Genomic DNA, 23,671 nt, shown 5'->3' with positions numbered 1-23,671 from the left:
TAAAATTCATTTTTTTGATTTCTCAGCTTTCATTTCCATTTCAGTTTGTACCTGAAGGAGAGAAGCATGGATTGAATTTGCCTGGGTTTTCTGAATTTCATAATATAAATTTAAAACTCAGAAGTGGGAGGAATACAGGCCTTGATTAGTGAATTTCAAGCTCAGTTCTCCAGGTGAAGGACAAGGTTAATTCTACTCTAAATAATCCTACCGTTCAGAAAACCTGATATGTCTAAGGAAGAAAAAACAGGCTGTGACTACAAACCTAAAAGTAAAGGCAAACAACTGCCAGACAGAGGCAGGAAAGTGGGGGAGAGCCCTTGGTAAATATTGCATGCCTCCTGGGGCCCCCATGGGCTTTGACTCAAGGGGGAGATGAAGGGAATTTGTTAAAGAAAGAAGACAACTGGAACAGACAAAAGCTTCCGGCACAGGAAGTTAGTTCGACTAAGGATACCGAAATGTAGGAATTTGAATGGGTTCCTGGGTGTGAGGTTGAAGTGAAACTTGATTGAAAAGAAGCTGCTGGTGGTGAGTCTCTCCTTAAGCTATTCCTGGCTTCTGGGTAGTTGGTGTAAACTCTGTGGTCCTCGAATAAAGTGTCCTTGAGAATTTTAGAAGGTTAAAAAAAAAAAAAAACATTTAAATTTCATGTCAAGTATTAAAAATTCAGTAAAAATGTAAAAAATAAACCCCAGAAATTAAAATATTAAAAATTTCTAGACATTAAATCTGAAAGACAAAGAATTGGCAAATTTGAAAAAAAAAAGGAGTATTGTGATAAATTATCTAGAGTTGGATGCCAAGAATTTCTTTCCTTCCTATATTGTTGCATACACATGCAACTTGTTCTATCGCATGATGGAGTCTATTTCTACTCATTTTAAATCTGACCTGGGTCTGGGACTTACTTTGATCAATAGAATTTGGGGAGCAAAATGTTCATTTCCAAGCTTGCAAGATTTGCAATAAGTAATACTCAGTTGCTTATTTATACATGACATTTGAAGAGGCATGTGAAATGACCACACTTATATGGAACACTGAGTGAAGGAAGAGTAATTATTTATCTGCTAACTCCTCTCTATCTCCTATCTTTCAGTGCTTAAAGTTCATCGCATGAAGTATTAACTATCCTACAGTGCTAAGCTGTATTAATTCTGATGGACAGTTACTTAGGGAAGTCAAATGCCCCACCACCATCATTCAGCAAAGAGGTGCATTATATGAGCCTGAAAGTGGTGAGGACTGAGAATGTCTATGGTTTCACTAACATGGGGCCTGGCTAGGATAGACGCTCTGCTCTCTCCATAGGAGATGCAGTAGTGGCCAGGTTATCACTTCAAGGAAGTCTGTCTGATATAGCTAGAGGTGCTAGGGGTTAGACAATTGTGGCAGCCATGGATCTCCATTTAGGAAGCATCCCAGCTCAGGAGACAGGTAGGACTCAGCAAATCTGTTGGAGGAGCACAACAATTATATTTCATATAGTCCATTCCATATGTCAGTCAGATCTGCTCACATTCTCCAATAATATCTAATGTACTCTAATAAGAAAATAAGATTGCACCACTTATTTACCAAGAATGGAGGCACAAATTTAACCATTTAAAGTCTAAGCCAGTTGAAGACTTCTAAAAAAGTATTGCTGAGGGTTAGCAAACCGTATTACAGTTCCTGTTACCGCAGCTGCTACTGAGACATATGATTGATATTCCTCTGACAACCAATTTAGATTGACCACCCCTACTCTCTTTGACTAATATTTCACCTTCCTTGATGGAGTAAGGAAGCGACCAAGATCTATATATGCAAAGGTTCTGAGTGTAGTTTCCCTTCTCATGTCAGGCTCAGTTTGTTGCATACAAACACCAGGAAATGTCACATTAAAATTCATTCATTTAGTACATATTCCTTCCTGCAACCATTGTGCAGAAGCACTCCCCGTTTCTCCTGGTCATCAAAGTTATCAATACCAGGCAGTCAAGTATTTCTTTCTTTGCCTGCTAACTCTCCAGAATGAGGATCCCAATATGGCCTAGTGATATTAGCAACTTCCATTTCCGTAAATCTTACACTTTCCTCTGGTGGAAGTGATCTCCATTAAAAATGAGATAATCGATGATGATGAGAGAGTCTGTCCTACTTCTCCCATTTGTTCCTTGAACCCATATATCAGCCATTGGATCAGCTCGTATACTACCTCCAGGAGGATGATGCATTTGAATTAATTGTATTTTCCAAAGTGGCCATAATATCTTTCATGTCATATGCTCTTATGCAATGTAACTTTGTCAGTCTTATATGTCATTAGACTCTACCTCCTTAATCTGAGCTGACCTCAGTGAGTACCTTGACCAAAAATAATGTCAATAATGATATTATGGATCAGATTCTAAGAAGTTTTGCAGCTCCAACTTGTCTCTTGGAATCCCTGTTTTTAGAATGTTCCTGTTAAGAATCCGGCCATCAAGCCCGAGCTACATGGAGAGGTCATGTTTGGACACCTCAATTAGCCCCAGCTGAGTTCCTAGCATTAACTACCAGTCATGTGGGTGAGTTGTCCTCCCTATTCAGCCTCAGTCTCAGCCCCATTCTTCTGGCCACAGTCAACTAAAAACTTCCAACAAGGACATTCCAGCTGAAACTAGTCAATCAACAGAAGGGTGAGAGATAATAGTAATTCATTTAAGCTACTTAGTTTAAGGATGATTCATTGTGTAGCAATAGATGACCAAAAGAGTAGTCCAAACACCTTGAGATGTTGCTTCCAAGCTGATACCTTAGCAGACTTCAACAGGCCGTTTCATAGTTCTATGGAAGCAGTCATTTTGGATAAATGGAAAGCATGGTAAGATCAGAAAATCTCATGGTCATTTACCCATTATCAAAAATTATTCCCATTATATGGCTCCTTTAATTCGAGGTAGTGCTGTGTGGGATATGTTATTGGATCAAGCATTCTAACAGTCATCAAAAGGTGAGGCTGGCAGAAGTATGGAAGGCAAATTGAGTGTGTATCAATTTCAGTGAAAGGCAGCTTTGTTCCTTCCAAAGCTGAAGGTGCGTAATATAATCTACTTGCAACTGTACGTTTCCACTGGGAAACAGTGCCGTGTTCAAGAGCCAGCACTCATCTTTACTTCAGTGGTTGGACATTCTGCAGTAGCTATTTCAGCCTTCACAATAGGCAACCCATAATTTTTGACAAGTACAGTGCTTCCAGCTATGACAGCATAGTGATTCTGTTCATAGGCCCATTTGACAGGTAATGGGATGGCTGAGGAAAGAGGCTTGCTGATACGCATTGTATAGGTCACCTTGTCCACCTAGTTTTTGAGAGCCTGCTATGTGATAGAAGGTCACTGGTTGGCATTAATATGAAACAAAGAAATCTGCATGCTTGGTACCCTCTCCCATAAGTTTATCCATATAACTCTTCTTTAGACCTCCTTATCCCCAGTCCTCCCTTCTTATTTCTTCTCAGCCATTATCCAGTACACAGAATTTCATGTTTATCCATATATTATATGACATATCATTCTGTGCAAAGTAGATGAATGAGTAGTTCGCTTACACATTCACCCTCTGATATGACTTGATTTCATTATTGTCTTTCAGAGCAACCTATGAATGGGGATGTAATGTGGCAGCAGTTCTTTTGCTGATAATGCCAACATATTGTGGTGTTTTATCTGTGAGCCAGGTCTCTGTCTTTTCTCCCTTTGTTGATTGGTCAAAAGTTACCCTCCGTAAGGACATAGTTGTGAGTTTGAGGATAAGCATCAAATAAACAGAAGTAAGTGACAAGGCAGTCTGGGCCATCTGTTCATTTAATTTACTTGTGCTTTCTGGATCTGCTTCAGCCTACTTCTAAATGTGTCACTTCTATCAAATATTCAATTGCTATACCACCTGCCTAACCTTATGAGTAGCTGAATTCAAAATAATTTAGTTTATGGTGGAAAGTTTTGGTTATACAAGCTCTTGGTGCTCCTTAGGTGCTCAGATAAAAGCACTTACTGACATACCCAAACAAACTATATTTTACAAAGGTAGGGTAATTATCTGCCTTGGTGGGTGTGGCCACAGGACCCCATATGACTATCTCATAACCAGAGAGTGAACTCAGCATCGTTATCTGCTACAGATTCCTCTAGAATAAATGGGTCGGTGAATGAAATGGTTATAAAAGCAGGGCAGCCTGCACTGAATACTGGATCTTTGAACCTCATTCGAAACAGATAACATTCAGAATCTCCTGATCAGTGGTTTGGGGTTATATTTTCAAGTGATGTGCCTGGCGCATCCATAATGCAAAAGCCATATCAAGCGCAATGGCTCCTTGTGGTAGATAATGCTATGAGCAACAACTTTAATTTAATGCAGGATATTCTGGAATTCCCCACATCTCTGAACTCACCAAACCTTCACTAATCTGTCAGGTACCTGGATTTTTTACTGTCTTCTGTCAATATTTCTCTGTCCTAAACCTCAGTTGGATATAAGACACCTGTTAAGGCAACAGATTAGTCTATTTTGCGATTCAATTCTATAATCAGATCTTTGGTCTGATTTCCAACAGAATCTATCTTATAACTACAGAAGATAAAAGTCTCCTTAAATTATACAATAGAGACTCCTTGGCTTTCACAGCCTATCTTATATTGGTAATTAGCTTTATAGAAAGTCTTCAAAGTCATAGAAAAGTTATACCACATTATTAAGTGTTTAACTCTAATTGGCCTTATACTGATCAACTGTACTTGCCTTAGAGTTACACTTCAAATGAAAAAAGGACTATGATGTCATTGAATACAAGGAACTATCAGCACCCCACTTAGCATAAGAAACATGGCCTTATTTCATTCAGCATGAACTCTCCTGTAAAATCCCACCCTTCAGGTTGACTTTCCAGGGTCTGTTTTTGTCTGTTGTTTCAACTCAAGTCGCCTTGAAAATGTGGCTTTAGATAAAGCTTGCATGCCAATTCTTAGTTGGTGAATGAAGTTCCAGGTGATAAGAGGGAGGGAAAAATGAACGTGCTGCAAGGATGAAGAGGAAGCCAATATAAGGCTTGTTACTAAACAGGCTCAGCTTTACTCAGCATCATATCTAGGCTTGGACTTTGGAGCTACTGCAACTCCCACCACATTGGAAATAACGGAAACTGCCTAGTCCTTAGCCCATGAGAGATGAAACAGCCAGCAATGTTTAGATGTTTAGTGATGAGGCAGAGGAAGTTGCTGTGGTCATAGTCTTCTATTGATCAGACAACAGAGAAGGAAAATGAGAATAAGTGAATCTAGATGGGTACTTAAATTGGGTCTGATAACATAAATTACACAATGTAAATATAAATTCTGAACAGTGGACAAATTTTACTTTCATAGTATATTTTGGGTTTTATTCTTAAATTACTCTAATCATACCTGGATTAACAGTAGCAATTCATATTATTTTCTTTAGATAATTTGCACACTAGCAGTTAACAAACATTTGATTTCATTTTTTACTACAACTATAATACACATTTTCTCCAGTTTAGAGAGACAGTAACTGAAACTAAGATGAAATAACATTCATTATCAGACAATTAGTCTTTTTAGTCCAAACTAGGTCTGTTTGAGTCTAAAGGTCCTTCTTTTCCTACTACAGAATGACAAATCCATTAACATAAAAAGAAATTGCTGCTGGGCACTGTGGCTCATGCCTATAATACTAGCACTTTGGGAAGCTGAGGTGGGAGGATCACTTGAGCTCAGGAGTTTAAGACCAGCCTGGGCAACATAGCAAGACCTCATCTCTACCAAAAATAATTTAAAAAAAAATAGCTTGGCATGATGGCTTTCCCCTGTAGCCTCAGCTCCTTGGGAGGCTAAGGTAGGAGGATGGAGGTCTAGGCTGCAGTGAGCCATGATCACACCACTGCACTACAGCTTGGTGACAGAGGGAGACACTGTTTTCAAAAAAAACCACATTGCTTTGTAGTTTTTAAAAAAAGTGAATGTGTATTTTGTTCTTTTAATATTTGTAGAATAATATGGCATAAGTTATTCCTCTTACTTGACAAGTAAGAAACCTGAAGCTCTGAGATTCTAAACTTCATACCCAAGTTGACGTTCCTGGGAAGCAGAAAATTAAGGAAATACCTCTATCACCGATCTGGAAATTCAGTAGGCCACCATAAGGACTCCAGGACTTTATATCATGCATCATATTTCACCAGTAATCATTTCTCACTTCTGCCTACTAATTTGGTTATTTTTTCGTATTAAAAAGAAAGACAAAACTCTATGAAGGGTTGTTATAATATAGACTTTATTCAGAAAGCATTTTTACTGATAAGAGAAGAGAAAAATACAGTAACTCACAATATCAAAGAGAAGGGAGTCTCTGTAAATTATTTTGCAATGATTAATAAGTCAGTTTTCTCTTCCTGTATTAGTAGAAAGTTCTAGATGTAACAGGGTAGTCCATAGTAATAATAAAGGTGCTTTTTGGGTTTGCAGTGAAGCATTCAAGTATGAATATGTACACCAGAGGCAGACAGACCTTATACAGCCATTTAATAACTACAAGACAAAGGAGGAAGTTAATGAGACTTTCTGCTCTCGGTTTTCTAATGTGTAAAATAGAGACATTTAACTTGCGTGTAAAATAGAAATATTCAACCTGTGTCAATGAGAGGTAACCTTTGCCGTGGGCTTGGTAGGTGCCTACTGTAGACTTCTTAATACCTATCAGCCCTGTGGTTTAGTTTCAATATTTTGAATTCCTATTTTATTCTTTATATATTTTTAAAAGCAGAATTTTCCTTTGTTTTACCGTCAGTCCTCATATATTCCCACAAAGCTGGGCAGTAATAAGGTTAACTCTCAGTTGCTAGCTAATTAATCTGAAAATGCTAAATACCCACGTGAATTAAATCCTTGTTTTTATCATGAGTCACTCACGAAAAATGAAGAGCTGTTTAAGGTTGTGTAAAACATTGATTAATTATCTATCACAAATAAGAATCCAGGGATATTTAAACTCTTTGCATCTCAGTAGCAGAGTATTTAACTCAAATCACTAAACTAAGTCATTTTATGATTGAGGATGAAAAAAGATGAGTTCTTGACTGTGAGAAAGGGGTAACAGGACACAGGAGAATGGCCCTAGTCCCCATTTTTGCAGCAGCATGTGAAGTGCGTTGCTGTGAAGTGAATGAACAAAATCACATATGGGGAGAGGCAACAGCTGTCTCCATAAAGTCTCTGGCCTCCTGCTGCCCTCAGTCCTAGAGGCAGACATTGTGGTTGATGGCTGCCCACCATGCTATACTTTATTGCTTCATTGACTGCTGCAAATGCTGACAACAGTTTACCAGCCACAAAGAAATTATTTGATTTACTCAAGTTCCTTTGCTACCATTTCAAAGTTTTGCATGTCCTTGGTTAAATAGTGCCCTTATAAAATTGCAAGGCAAAAAATAAACTGTTTTCCCCTTAACCAAATAGATATAGTGCTGTGATGTGAAATTACTGAAAAAAAAACTGTGATTTGGGGAAATTACAGTTCCTTGTTTTGTATGTATTGTGCATGCCCTACAGCCTTCCCTAACCAGTAGCTCCCAATTTCATTTAAATTGTAATGATTTCCTTTAAGGACAATTAAGTTGCCTAAGAGCAGTGCATGCATACTAATGTGGCAGAGGCAAGGCACAGTGTAGAAGAGAGTAATAACTGTTTATTAATATGATAATTAAGTGTTAATGCTTAGCAACCTAATGATATCTGTTAAATAACTAACATTTTGGAGTCAAATCCAGGCAAATGAAATTCTATTAAAAATAACAAAATGCAGCAAATATGAAAATAAATGATGCTAATCTGTCACTAAATCACATATATTTTCCGATTTGCATCTCATATGAGAGAAGTTTCCTGTTCTCTCGTTTCCACCAAATACGCCAAACCAGTGTAATTATCTATGCCCATTTCAAAGAGTTTTTTTGCTTGTGGATATTTATATATATTTACAACGAAAGAGAAGTAATAAAAGGTAGAGATGAAGATAAATACCTTTTTGGAAGATCTTTTCAAGCTACTATTTTGAAAATATACATAATCTTGATTTTCAAAAAAATGTCTAATATGAGAAAATAAAATATCCAGAATGTGGTATTCAAAAGTTTAACACTTTCTGTGAGTCCTCATTCTCCAGCCTCAAATTTTCTTTCACCCTCTCATAAGCTATTCCGTAAATAATGGATACTTCCAATTGTCCCAGTATTATCTGAATTTTTTCTCTTTTTAAAATTTACTTGTAAATTTTAAAACATATATTCTTAATCCTTCATCATTTTTACATCTTTAGTGATTGTATATTTGACAGTGTCACTATGCATTCTTAATTTGATAGAGTTCTAGCCAAAGTTAAATGCTGGGAGAACAAATAGAAACTGTGGCGTTCTCACAAAACAGGTAATGGAAGGTTTGCTCTACAAGTGTGATGTTACACTTCTACAAATTTAATGAATAAGCCATTTCTGTGTTGATATGTTGCTCCCCTTTGGACGTGTTTAAACTACTTCCGAGGTTGAAATGAGATACAGCAGTATCTTATTCATTACGTGATTTTTGCTCTCTGCAATAATCTGAACCTACCAATAAGAAGAGGAAATTATCCCAATGAAAGATGTATTTCTGAAATTCCAGTTTTTTACCACTCTATTCGACTTCTCCCCCATCACTGTTCTGTTGCCCAATTGTACAAACTAAGTAGAGTCCTTTGGAGAAGACAAAATGCCTAGTGAAGTTCTCTTCAGAGAGTCACGTGTATGAATGTATACAGAAGCAAAGCAGTCAAATGCTTAGTGGATTCAATTAAAATGAGGACTAGAAGTACTTTTTTGAATTTAATCACAAAAAAATTTTATAATGACCTCAAAAAGGGCAATATTCTCAGAGTATTAGGAGCTATATTATATTGCAATGGGCTGAAATGTTAACTGGGTTAAATCACAAAGAAATTAAAACAAAAATGATTAATTTTCACGAGGCTTGGCTATAAAGGAAGGGAGAGATGGGGTACTAGCTAGAGAGGCAATATAGAATTAAACACTATTTTAAAGACAGAGTATGTTTACTTAATATCATTAGATGTTAAAGGAATAGATAAAAGAGAGTGGTTTAAGATTCATAGGAAAGGAGTAAGAAATGATGAAATAAGACCCCTGAAGCAGGAGAAGAGAAGACTCAGCACAAATGGAGATACTGGCCTTCAACCCTATAAAAGCACTTGTCTCTGAAACTGAAAGAAAGCAGGTTAGGTGGTTGGGAAGCAGGATATTTCCCTGACCCCTTCATGGGCAGGAACTGGAGTGCATGGGCACTAGAATCACCTGGCCACTTTTGTGCCAGCAGCGGGGCAGACTCCACTGACTCCTTCCCCCTGTGTTCCACCCCTCATTGGAGGGGGAGCACAGGTGAGCAGGTGCAGGAGTTGCCTCCTTTTGGGCACTGTCAGGAGCAAAATTCCATGTGGGCCCCGTGGCAGTGTCTACAGGGGTGCATGCAACCCCTGAAGCCCCAAAAGGAGTGTTAGAGTGCTCTTTTATCTCTGCCATCATGAATGGCTTAAGTGTTAGCAGCTCAGTGAAGGGTCAGTGTGACAGTCTTTTTCACCTGCACTCTTGGCACCTGAGTTCTTGTCTGGCATTCAGGAGGAATGAGGTTGCTCTAATGAGTTGAACGTGGTAAATGTGGTGGATTTTATTGTCGTTGAAAGTGGCTCTCATCAGGAAGGGAAGCTGAAAAGGGGTCAGAGCAGGAAGGTAATCTTCCCCTGGGGTCCGGGCAGGGATGGACTCTTCTCTGAAACTACGCTGTCAAGTTGTCCCTCTGAAGTCAAGCCTCTTCTCTTTGATGTCCAACCATAGTTTCCAACGTCCAGCCGCTTCTCCTCTCTGCCAGCTGCATTCTGGGCTTTTTATAGGCACAGGATGGGGAGCGAGTGGGCCGTGGGTGGTTTCGAAAAGGCAACATTTGAGTGGGAAAATAGGAATGTAAGTTCTCACTTTGGGCCATGGTTCCAGGATTTTGGGCTTGAGGGTGAGGGCCTCAGTGGAACCTGCTGTCTTTGGCCCAGAATTTCCCTGCCTTGTATTTGTAGTTGTGAAAGCAGAACTCTCATGCCGAATTGCTTTAAATTTCTCAATGAAATAAAAAAGCATCGTTATCGAACCCTTTCTTTACTACAAGTAGTTTTATGTTTGGTGCATTTCTCCTCAAAATAATAAGCAGTGGAATTTTAAAAATGCAGACTTTCACAGCACACTCATCATTACTCTCCTTTAGTCTGTAGACCTCTCAACCTCGAAGGCTGTAGCTTGTCTAGTTATTCATTCCTATGTCTAACGTCTGACTCAAGTTATTGTCTTGGGTCTTTCTTTCAGTCTCTAGGGTAGTGAAGAATTCTTTCCTGTTTGGCCCCAAGTTCATCCCTTTGGCTTCTGGTCAAAATTATGCTGATACACTGTCTACCTCCTTGCAAACTTGGCTGATATCCATAATGTAACTTGAGAAGGCTTCTGTCTCCTGGCTAACTCTTCTATTCAGACAGGGATATAAGTCCTGCTCCCTGCCTTAAGGCCTGTTAGATGCTCAGTTTTTCTACTTTTTTGGCCATACAAAAATGAGACATACATCTTATCTTTTATAACACATTATAAAGAAGGAAAATGTAGATAGAAAAAAATTGGTTTTACTGTAAATGCTAGTAGACATTTAGGTTCATGAGTTTGAACTTTTCATTAATATTCCAGGAGCTTGGAAGATTTTTGTTGTTTAATGCTTGTCTCCTGAGCAACAAGCTAAGGAATAAGATTCATATCTCTAGAAATGGAGAATAATAACTTGACTGACTTGGAGTATAAATGGCTTCTTACTTGATTTCATGACCAAATAGGCAGAATAAAATTTGTGTATAATGTTTGGCCACGTGGAAGTAAAAATATTTACACAGAAAGTTATGTTTGGGGACAAACTCAGCTCAGTAAAAGCTAGAAAGCTAAGAGGTAAGAATGGAAACACAACACATCACCAAAAGTTTTCCTTGTGAGGCTAATGGAGAAACACATATGTCAGTGGTTAGTCATGAGGTAAATGGCTATTCAATAGGTGAGTTTACTAAGGGATTCTAAGTGTGCTCAAGAAACTTATCCCTCAATGCTAGATGTTTGTTATATTTATTATACTTTTGCTTAATTGGCTTTCCTATTATTACTTTGTGTCAGAGTGCTCGTAAGAAATTGTATGCACTGCCTAGTCCAATGAGGTGACTTACTGTAAGTGCACTACATTGTAAAGGAGACCATAAGACCAAAGCTTGATATGGGTAGGCTTTGTGTCCCCAACCAAATCTCATATTGACTCGTAATCCCCATTAACTCCATAATCCCTACACGTCAAGGGGGAGACAAGTGGAAGTAATTGAATCATGGGGGCCGTTTCCCCCATGCTGTTCTGGTGATAGTGAGTTCTCACAAGATCTGATGGTTTTATAAGGGTTCTTCCCCCTTTTCTCACACCTCTCCTTCCTCCTGCCTTGTGAAGAAGTTACTTGCTTCCCCTTTGCCTTCTGTTATGATTGTAAGTTTCCTGAGGCCTCCCCAGCCGTGCTGAACTGTGAGTCAATTAAATCTCTTTGCTTTTAAATTACCATCTTGGGTATCTTCGTAGCAGTGTGAGAATGAACTAATACAGATACTAAGTCAAAAAGCTTCATGTTAGTGGAAGCATTATGGATGCTTTACTTTTTGAAAAGGAAACAAACACAATAAACTATTGATTTCAAGATACCTAATTGAGCCCAAGTATTTACATTTGCTCCCTTTAGGTATAATAGAAATTATCAAGTAAATGTGACACATTTTATAGCAGAGTTAGAAAAAAAAGAATCAGTGCCATCAATAGAACAAAACTTGAATTAATTTTTGTAATAGAGGAACCAAATGCAATTGGATTAAGGAAAAAGCCAATTAGATTTACACATCACTTGACTGCACACATCATAAGAGGACAAACAGAAGCAAGTGGACTTTTCCTCTTTTCCAAAAACATCACTAGTTTGAATTTGAGAGGAGTCAATATAACATGTAAGCATATGCCTGTATCTTTGTGTGTGTGTGTGTGTGTATGTGTGTGTGCATGTGTGTCTATGTGTGTGTGCGTATACATACCTGTTTGTGAATTTTGTAGGTGGTAGGTATTAAAGAAATCTGGAAACTTCACCAGGACCAAAATTGGTTGTGACTTACATTATTACACCTGGTGACTCCACTGGACAGTCCAAGATGGAGACTCTACTACAAAATGGCAGGGAAGCAGTTCCCCAGTTAAATGCTGGAGTGTGGCTACCCAATAATTACAGAAGAAGAAAAATCTTTGGTAAGCAGTGAGATCTCCAGATCAAAATAGTCTCTATGTTAACTCCTTTCCTATGTCCTGCTCATTAATAACTGTATTTAGACTGAAAGACATTCTCACTACTCCACAGGCAGAAGATGAAAGAGTGTAGAGATTGTTGAGTGAGGCACAGAAATTAGATCGAAGCCTTGAGGAACCTATTAGTAATCTTCACTGAGCCCAGTCGGATACTGCATTCTTCCTCAGGGAATGTGCTGGAGTGAACTTTATCCACCAGCTTCTATTATCAGAGGTTTCTGCCCCACCCTAGGAGTCATTGGGAGAATTCTTCAAGCATAGAAGAGTTCAGTGATGACTAGCCAAAAAATTCACTATGTTACTAGCATCCTTGATACCAAAAATCAAATCAAAACAAAATAAACCTCAAAATCTATAGTCCAAAGTCATAAATGTCACATTTTCTGAACCCATTGCAATAAAACTAGAAATTAACAACAAACAGCCAAACAAAATAAAACAACTAACCACTTAAAAAGTTAACAGCACTGCTTAATAAATCTGGAATTAAAAACTAATTCAAAAATTGAACTGCAGAAGTACTCTACGAGGGATCTACAGCAGCAATGGGAGCCAATATATCCTTCAAATCTCCAGGGAGGCACTGAGCTGTAAGTCAGCACTTAGTATGGAGGGCCCAAGTAAGAAGCAGAGTTGAAAAACAAGAGGATTAACTGAAGGTCTCTAAAAGAAACAACTGTGCACATTGTATGCCACCATCCCACCACTCTATACACACACACATGCATGCACCTGCACACAGAGCTCAATTTCTGGCCAGAAGATAAGGAGTTCTTCTCTAAAGAAGTTGAAATACTAATAAAATGAAAGCGAATGTTTTTAATAGAGTGTTGCAGCCTCAGAGTAAAACCCCCTCTGTTCTCGGGATTTGAGAGTCCTTATCTGATAGCCCATCTGTTCACCCTAAAGTGAAGAACTCCAGTGAAATCTAACGTTCCCCTCCACACTGAGGTCTCTGCAAACTTCCCAGTCAGGGAAGGTGAGAAATCATTCATATATACATCAGAAGAAGAAGCCGCCCACACTACCTTCTCAGTGCTTAATTATTAAAACACAAAGATAATCAGAGATTACCAGATAGATATTTTTAGAAAACTAGTGGTGGTAAAAGGTAACAACAAAGAACAACAAAACAAAAGCTGATTTCTAGAGAAATATGTAATTTAAAAGAGGGTATTAAAAATATATAATTGGTATATCTAAGGAGATTAAGGAAAAGTTACATCTTTCTTAAAAATTTTATTTTTAAGTGACATGTAATAATTGTACACATTTATGGGGTATAGTGTGATGTTTCCATACATGTATACAATGTATAATTATCAAATCAAGGTAATTGGGACATCTGTCACTTCAAACATATATCATTTGTGTAAGGAACATTCAAAATCTTTTCTTCTAGCTACTTGAAAATATACAATAAGTTCCTGTGAACTATAGTCACACCATAGTACTATATAACTCTAGAACTTATTTCTCCTATTAAGCTGTGATTTTGTGTTGTGTAACTAACCTCTTCCTATTCCTCCTCTCCCCTACCCTTCCCAGCCTCTGGAAATCACTATTCTACTCTCTACTTCTATGAGCTCAACTTTTTTAGCTCACACATATGAGTGAAAATATGTAGGTTTTATCTTTCAGTGACTTACTTATTTCACTTAACAAATGTCCTCTGGGATCATCCATTTGGCCATGAATGAAAGGATTTCATTCTTTTTTATGGCTAAGTAGTATTCCATTGTGTATATATACCAGATTTTCTTTATACATTCATCTGTTGATGGACAGAAAGCTGCATGTTTAACACAAAAATAAGACACCAAGAAGGAGAAAGGGGAAAGACCAGAGAACAAACCAACTAACCATATGAAAATATGGGCTCTGTATGTAAAACATTATATATGTGTTATTTCATTCATTCAACAATGATGTATGAAATGTCTGCTATGGGCCAGTGAGTCAGGCATTTTCTCCTCATGCTGTCCTACATTTTGAAAGTTATTAGCTAAAGGCCATTCCAAAATTTAAGGCTTGAAATGCTACTATCACAAAGAGATGAAAAAAAATCCAGAATACTCAATAATGTAGAAATGATAAAAATCAAAATTTTACCTGAGAGAAGCTGAGCACTAGAGGGTGTAGACGGGGCACAATCTTGAGGCAAAATGGTAGAAATAAAATAAAGAAGGATACTGGATACTAAAGAAATTTAAGTAGGCCAAGTAGCTTGTGAGCTGGCTGTGAGGGATTAGTTTGAGGTGTCAGCAAGCCTGTTTCACCACACCTGGGGAGGGTCTTCTAAATATCTCACCCCAGCCTCTGTCCCAGGTGTGCTGAAACAGAACCTTCCCTTTAGGGATAAGGCCCTAGCAAAAAACTCGGCTCCAATCAGGAGCTGAGGAAAGGAAGAGAGAGTGGGTGGGTGCGCAGACGTGCAAGCACTCGAAATGTACACCCGGAGGAATAAGAGGGAATTCAGCTCCTGGAAAGTGAGTTTTTTGGACCTCCGGGGAGCCTCAGACTTGGATGCTCTCTGTGTTGTGGGTAGGCTTCTCTGTCTCTCCCCTACCTCTTCTGTTCTCTCTTAGAGTATTAGTTTCTCAAAATTTGAAATGCAAACTCTACAAAAGAAGGACCTGATTGATGTAATTTCAGATCACTCACCTTGCTTCTCTGACCCTCTGTCTCTTTGTTAACATGGAGATACTAATAGCTATCATGTGGTGCTATTGTAAATATTTACTAACATGGCAATAGGAAGAAGACCACGCATAGTGCTTTAGTGCATACTGAGAGCTCACTAGAGGAGTTATTAATGCTGGTGAATTTTTAGCTCCTACTGACACATATTATAGCCATTTGTATTTTCCTCTACAAATATTAATCACATTACCTTTTTCCTAAAAATATTTAAAAATACTATTATCAGTACAAATGCAACAGGTACTGTTTTTATTGTTAATATTACACGTAGGTCTCTAGTCAGTTATTGATGTGGAAACAATTTCTAGAACAAAACACTTAGCACACCATCCTAATTAAGAAATTTTTTTAAATCAGTAAGAGAAATTGTAAGACAATGGTTGACAACATTTGGATTGTACAAAAAGCACCAGAAAATTTTGTTAAAGAATGCAGATTCCTCTCTCAGGGTTTCTGAATTGGGCCTTCAAGTGATTCATGCAGAACCTACAGTTCCCTGATTCTGTACTTGGGCAATCATTCCTTGCATAGGAATTGTTGAGAAATTAAAATATCTTTGTCTGTCTCTGAGTCAGCTATTTCGGGTTGAGTCATTTATTACATTTTAAACTATTAATAGAGTTTAATATCCCTATCTTTACTCTTACTTTAATTCAGAAGGAAGAGAGTTCTGCTGCAGGGAAGTCAATTAAACCACTCATTACTATAAATATGATGAAGGTAGAAAATTTTATATTACCATAACTCCTGTAAGGTAATTGCCGGCAGATTTAAGAGAATGCTTAGCAGAATATTTATGTTGCATCCAACCTCACAGGTGTAAACTGTGAGTAAATCTGCAGTTGGGGTATTTGATTAGTGCTAGTCCTGTGGTGCAATGGCTCAATACACAAAGACGGGTTTGAATAAATTGAGATGGGAAAAAGGGTTGAATGTAGTCAAGCTGCCATTTCACATTCTTGTTTAGGGATCTATAAAAGCAATCATTTATTTTAACTTCCAATTGGTTGTTTTGTTATCCAAATGTCTTTAGTTAATTTTTGCTTATTCAATAAATAACTACTAAGCACCTACCATGTGTCAAGGAACACGCATGTATAAAAGGATGGTCTATTTTATTCTTTCCTTCACAAAGGCTTTTATTGAAAACTTGAAGTTCAATTTTTTCATAATCTGAGAGAATAACATTGTTTTTTGAAGGTAAAACTCAGTAGAACTATTTTCATTTGAAAGTTATTTCAAATTTTCTCTGCACATTTGTCCCCAGGGAAAGGTGAGTAGGCTGGTTCTTGGGTTTTTCATTGATGAACCTCAGTCAGTTACACGCAGATTATCAATTCATCAGCACATAGAGCCACACAAATGATCTCATACAAATCTATATTTAGATTTGCTTATCAAAAGATTCACTCTGTTTTAAAGCCTCAGTGTTCCTTTAGTTCTTCACAGGTATCTTATAGCAGGCTCCAGGAAAAATAAAGTCCCCTCAAACATGTCCATTATAATTACTTACCAAAAGAAAAATAACATTACGGAAGGCTTTCACCTAGTAAAAGTATTTCTTTCCTCTTTATTTTTTTCAAACTATGTCTGGAATTAAGATTTAACTATGGCAGAATGTGATACTAAGTCAATACCACGTAATATATTTAGTAAAATTATATGATTGATAAGCTTGTTCTGCTAATACATTTGAAAGAATTTAGCATTCAGATTTCAAAAACATTATTCATACTAGCTTAAATATAAAATATATGGGCGTTTCTTTTAAAAATTCAGTGCTGTGCCTCTCTGTCAGAAATATTTTACCATTATTTCTGTAGGAAAATCAGATTTGATTTATATCATTTTAACTTAAGATACCATTTATGGGTCTGTAACCCACCTTATGTGTCAAGACTACTTCTTGCCTCTCCCCCCACTTTTTTGTGTAAATCCAACTTGACATTTTTTTCCCAAGGATATCAATGTCACAAGAACTATATCATCCAAGAAAAAAAAAAAACGGAAAGGAAATGTTGAAATGACCTGAAAAGATGACAATGACTATCTGAAAACAGTGAAGTGCAAGAAATCAAGCTGATAAAAGAAATAAAACTGATGTATATTTATAGTAATCTGTTAATGGGAAAATAAATAAGCTCAAGGAAGATTTAGGAGAGACAATGGGAAGCAGATCATCCAGAGAGAAAGCTATTTTAATGACAAGTTGATTCTGGTAATTAAAAATTCTGATACTGAAAAAAAGCCATCAGATATAAACAAGGAAATGATGGCAGCTTGAGGGCTATGTGGACCCTAAAATGTCACTTTCTTGATTATACAATATTCTAAATAACCACCCTATTTCCCAGAACCTAGGATTAAAATGAGAAAGGAATTATGGAAAGAGTTAATGTAAAGAATGCAAAAAATTTGGATACCCAAATGGGTGAGAACTTTTCCAAAAATAGAAATATCCCAAACCAAGAGAATAGAGGATGAAAGAGCAAAATGAAAATACTGTAATAGGTTTAGCACTTTAGAGAGCTGTACATTTTTCAACCTTTTTCATCTGACCTGACATCCACCAAATAAGAGAAGTGAGGATAATATAATCTTCATTATCCACGAGAAGGCTTAGGCTTAAAGAGGCTACCATTTTTCAGACTGTCTGTTTTTCTCTGCTACACTCATGACTGCCAGCATCTCTTGTCTTATTACTTTCCTCTGATAGTAAGTATCATAATGATATGATGATGATATATTCTCTGTGGTCTCTTATGCTTTCCTTCCAGTAGCAGGTCCTAAGTTTTCTACTGACACACGGGGGTGCAGAAGACTCCTAGACAACAGTTACATGCCTTGTTGTCTCTGAGCTGCTTCCTCTCTGCACGTTGCACTCCCTTTCTTCTAAATTTTGAGCTGTAAGAGTTTTGTTGTGGTTGTTGTTGTTGTTGTTTTCACTTAACTTTTATTGCGGGATTGAGATCACCAATAAATTATTCTCTCCCACTTATTTCTAAGCTAATTGAGAGATGTGAAATTGTGGTGTTCAAGATGAATATGTTGTCACCAGCAGACATGTTGGAGAAAGCAGTTCAAGGTGACCCTGAATCCACCTAGTCCACAGTTTTGGCAAAACCCACTGGAGGATAAATGTGAGTCTGTAGAGCCAAAGCATTTACGTAACCCATTGTCTCTCTCTGGCCCTGGATAGGGAGGAAAGGAAAGTACAACCTTCCACTTAGGAACTTTACTAAATTGGTACACCCAATTAAATGAAAGGATTAAAATAGGAAGATAGGAATGTTTCACTGATTGATATCCTTTTACATCAAGAATGGGATTATTTTCAGCTGTGAAAGAATCCAAACAATGGAAGTTAAAACATGATAGAAGCTTAAATTTTTGCTATATCTTTTGTGTAGTATGGGATTATATGGCAGCTCAAGGATCATGAGGGATCCAATCTTTTTTTAACTTGAATCCTCTTTTTGGTATCCACATTCCACGTTGTGATTCAAGAGCACTCCAGCTTCAGCCACTGCATCCACTAGCCAGCAGAAATGAGGACAGGGGAAGGAAGATTATGTACCCTTCCTTCAAGGATGCCTACCTACAATCACACGCAACAATTCATTCCACAGCACATTGGTCAAAACTAAATCACTTCCAATACGTACTTGCAAAAAGACTTGAAAATGTAATCTTTTATCCTATGTGTTTGTGTTCCAAGCCAAAATTGGAATCTCTAATACAAGAAAAAGAAAGAAAGAATGTATAATGGGGACAGCCAGTATTTTTTTTTTTTTTTTTTTTTTTTTTTTTTTTGAGACGAAGTTTTGCTCTTTGTTGTCCAGGCTGGAGTGCAGTGGCGCAATCTCAGCTCAGCTTCCCGAGTAGCTAGTATTACAGGCGTCTGCCACCATGCCCAGCAAATTTTTGTATTTTTAGTAGAGACAGGGTTTCACTATGTTGGCCAGGCTGGTCTTGAACCCCTGACCTCAGGTGATCCGCCCACCTGGGCCTCCCAAAGTGCTGGGATTACGGGCGTGAGCCACCATGCCCAGCCATACAGCCAGTAATTTCTACTCCACTCACCAATTTCTTACACACCAATGTGCTTTTGGAGGAGTAGAGTAACATTCATATATTTAATCACTGGTTTTCTTGCTGTGGTCAATGATTTTCCAACTACCTGATATAAGTTTTTACTCTTTCCTAGTTTGATTAATGTTAGCATGTTTTGTTTGCTTGTTTGTTTGTTTCTGCTGCTTTTCTTTTTATTTCTTTGCTTGTTTGTTTCATTAGATGTGGCAACAGGAATGTTTTGACCCTGTTATTATCTTGTTTATCTTGTCTTTGTCAGCTTTCTTTGATTTAGATTATTGTGTACCCTCAGGGTACTTTCTATTCTTTCGGCTATGTGAAATCTTCTGTCAGCCTATACTTTTAAGAAAAGATGTACACATATAATAAATAGACTCATACCTACTCTCTTATATTACCATTTCAGCTGTGTTGTCAGTTATAGAAAAAGAACATAATTTTTTATATTTGTCAATTGATTTGTAATTAAGCTTTAAAATTTAAGTGTCTTTTTGACCAGGCACAATGGCTCATGTCTGTAATCCCAGCACTTTGGGAGGCCGAGGTGGACGGATCACCTGAGGTCAGGAGTTCCAGACTAGCCTGGCCAACGCAGTGAAATCCCATCTCTACTAAAAATACAAACAGTAGCCAGGCTTGATGGCGAGTGCCTGTAATCCCAGCTACTTGGGAGGCTGAGGCAGGAGAATCGCTTGAACCCGGGAGGTGGAGTTTGCAGTGAGCCAAGGTTGCTCCATTGCACTCCAGCCTGGGTGACAGAGCAAGACTCTGTCTCAAAAAATAAAATAAAATAAAATAAAAATATATGTGGTTTTTTACTCTTACTGAATTAAAAGCTCTGTGTGACTCATTTGTGTATTTTTCTTTTTTTGACCACTTTATTGAAGTATAATTCATATACAAAATGCTGTACATATTTAATATGTGTAACTTGGTGAGTTTTGAGATAAGTACATACCCATGAAACTGTCAACACAATCTATGCCATATACCTCTCCATCACTTCTAAAAGCTTCCTTCTGCCCTCTTACTTATTACCATTGTGTATGCAGTAAGACCATTCAATCTAAGTCTACCTCCTTAGCAAATTTTTAAGTACACAATACAGTATTGTTAACTATAGTCACTATGCTGTACAGTGGATCTCTAGGAATTATTCATCTTGTGTAACACTTTATATCCTTTGCCTAATACCTCCCTCTTTCTCCCTTCTCCAAGTCCCTAGCATTATACTCTCTACTTCCATGAGTCTCACCATTTCAGGATCATAAATAGTATCATATAATATCTTTCCTTCTGTGCTGGCTTATTTCACTTAGCATAAAATACTTCAAGATCACTGATGTCATCACAAATGACATGATTTTCTCTTTTCTTAAGGTTGGATCATATTCCATTGTATGTATATGCCACATTTTCTTTGTCTGTTCATCTACAGATGGACATTAAGGTTGTTTCCGTGTCCTGATTATTGTGAATAATGCTGCAGTGAGTATGTGAGTGCAGATATCTCTTCGAAATTCTGATTTTAAATCCTCTGGATATATACCAAAGAGTGGGATTGCTGAATTATATGGTAGTTCTGTTTTTATTTTTTTGAAGATTCTCCTACTGCTTTCCCTAGTGGCTGCATCAACATATGTTCCCACCAACAATATACAAGAGTTCCCCTTTTCTCATATTTTCACAAATACTTGTTTTCTTTTGTAGCTTTATTTTGTTTTGATAGTAGCCATCCTAACAAGTATAATGTGATATAGCTCTATAATTTTAATTTGCATTTCCCTGATAATTAGAAGTTTCGAGTTCTGCCTTCCCACGCTACCTACAGAAGGGTCCATACAGTGTTGTTCTGGATTCCCATCATAACTTAAAGGGAAATTTTCACAATGTCCGGAGCCCTTGATGTCCTGCAAATGAAGGACGATGATGTCCTTACGTTCCTTGCAGCAGGAACCCACTTAGGTGGCACCAATCTTGACTTCCAGACGGAACAGTACATCTATAAAAGGAAAAGTGATGGCATCTACGTCATAAATCTGAAGAGGACCTGGCAGAAGCTTCCGCTGGCAGCTCGTGCCATTGTTGCCATTGAAAACCCTGCAGATGTCAGTGTCATATCCTCCAGGAATACTGGCCCGAGGGCCATGCTGAAGTTTGCTGCTGCCACTGGAGCAAACTCCAATTGCTGGCCACTTCATTCCTGGAAACTTCACTAACCGGATCCAGGCAGCCTTCCAGGAGCCACGGCTTCTTGTGGTTACTGACCCCAGGGCCGACCGCCAGCCTCTCACAGAGGCATCTTATGTTAACCTGCCCACCATTGCTCTGTGTAACACAGATTCTCCTCTGCGCTATGTGGACATTACCGTCCCATGCAACAACAAGGGATCTCACTCAGTGGGTTTAATGTGGTGGATGCTGGCTCAGGAAGTTCTGCACATGTGTGGCACCATTTCCTGTGAACACCCATGGAGGTCATGCCTGATCTCTACTTCTACAGAGATCCTGAAGAGATTGAAAAAGAAGAGCAGGCTGTTGCTGAAAAGGCCGTGACCGAGGAGGAATTTCAGGTGAATGTACTGCTCCAGCTCCTGAGTTCACTGCTACTCAGCCTGAGATTGCAGACTGGTCTGAAGGCGTGCAGGTGACTTCTGTGCCTACTGAAGATTGGAGCGCTCAGCCTGCCACGGAAGACCGCTCTGCAGCTCCCACCGCTCAGGCCACTGAATGGGTAGGAGCAACCACTGAATGGTCTTAAGCTGTTGTTCTTGCATGGGCTCATAAGCAACATGGAAATAAATAAGGTTGATGGAAAATAAACAACAGTTTCAAAAAAAAAGAAATGTTGTGCACCTTTACAAATACCTATTGGTCATTTGTATGTCTTCCTTGGAGATACATTTGTTTAGTTCCTTCACCCATTTTTTAATTGGGTTATTTGTTATTGAGTCATAGGGATTCCCTATACATGCAAATATTAACCTCTTATCATACACGGTTTGTAAATATTTTCTGCCATTTCATAGGTTGTGTTTTTATTGTGTTGAATGCCTTCTTTGCTGTACGGAAGATATTTGTTTGAAATCCCACTTTTGTTGCCTTTGCTTTTGGTGTCGAATCTGAAAAATTATTGCCAAGGCCAGGGTCAAGAAGCTTTTTTTCTAACTTTTAATTCTAGGAGTTTTACAGTTTCAGGTCTTATGCATAAATCTTCAATCCATGTTGAGTTATTCTTTGTGTGTAGCATAAGGGTCCAATTTCATTTTATTTTTGCATGTGGATACCCAGTTTTTCCAATGCCACTTGTTGAAAAGGCTATCCTTTTCCTAGTTTTTATTTTTGGCTCCCTTGTTGAAGATCAGTTAACTATTTATGCATGAGTTTTCCTGGGATCTCTTTTCTGTTCCATTTGCCTATATGTCTGTTTTTATGCTCATATCATAATGTTTTGATTACTGGAGCTTTGTAATATGTTTGGAAAGCAATAAGCATGATGCCTCTAGTATTGTCCTTCTTGCTTAAAATTGCTTTGGCTATTTGGGGTCTTTTATCTTTCCATATGAATGTTAAGATTATTTTCTGTTTTAAAAAAAAGCCACTGGAATTTTAATAAATATCACATTGACTCTGTAGATTGCTTTGAGTATTATAGTTTAACAATATTCATTTTTCCAATCCATGAACACAGGATATCTCTCCATTTATTTATGTCTCCTTTAATTTGTTTCAGTGTTTTATAGTTCTTGGTGTACAAGTCTTTCACCTTCTTGATTAAGTTTATTCTTAAGTATTTTATTCTTTTTTGATGCTATTGTAAATAAGATTGCTTTCTTAATTTCCTCTTGGACAATCTGTTGTTAGTTTATAGAAATGCAAATGATTTTCTATATTGATTTACATATTTTTCTTAAAATGTACATGATTACATAAATATAAGATATAAACAAAGGTTTGTGAAAATTTTTTAAAAAGAATAACCAAAAAGATGGAAAAGAAGGTTCAGGTAAAAAGGTAGACAAAGAAGACAATGGTGACATGGGTGAATTATTTATGCTCAATTTCATAAAATAGAAATACGTGGAACATAGGTAAGTACAAATTCGAATACTTGGGAATCAATTGAAAAAATTATGCTCAGTGCTAATTTTAGAGTATATTACACATCAATTCATCATTATTCAATACATATAATTGAAAACATTACTAAACACATAAAGTGGGCAGAAAAACAAAAAGAAAACATTTTTATTTACTGGATTTCATAGCTGCCATTCATTAGTTGATATATAAAATAATTGAATATTGCTCTTGTATGCTTTTTTTTTAATGTAAGTAAAACAACTCTCATGCTTTCATGAAAAGAACAAACCAAATGCTACTGA

General features: G+C 37.5%; 1 long non-coding RNA gene and 1 pseudogene across 2 annotated transcripts in view; both read left to right on the top strand.

The window, feature by feature from the left end:
- Nucleotides 1–23,671, top strand: part of LOC131383404 (uncharacterized) — a 69,281-nt gene that overhangs the window by 37,250 nt on the left and 8,360 nt on the right. The window contains exons 2-4 of one of the 2 annotated variants that reach the window (XR_009213399.1): nucleotides 1,103–1,241; nucleotides 2,445–2,555; nucleotides 3,622–3,780. This is a non-coding gene — a long non-coding RNA (uncharacterized LOC131383404). Of the gene's footprint in view, nucleotides 1–1,102; nucleotides 1,242–2,444; nucleotides 2,556–3,621; nucleotides 3,781–23,671 lie in introns of those variants that run through there. The other variant, XR_009213398.1, reaches the window with a different exon arrangement.
- On the top strand, nucleotides 21,176–22,047 carry LOC116466442 (small ribosomal subunit protein uS2-like; annotated as a pseudogene).

Source organism: Hylobates moloch, unplaced genomic scaffold, assembly GCF_009828535.3.
Source record: "Hylobates moloch isolate HMO894 unplaced genomic scaffold, HMol_V3 SCAFFOLD_4, whole genome shotgun sequence".
Taxonomy (NCBI): Eukaryota; Metazoa; Chordata; class Mammalia; order Primates; family Hylobatidae; genus Hylobates; species Hylobates moloch.
The sequence above is the reverse complement of the archived record's forward strand: the minus strand, read 5'-3'. Positions and strand labels throughout refer to the sequence as shown.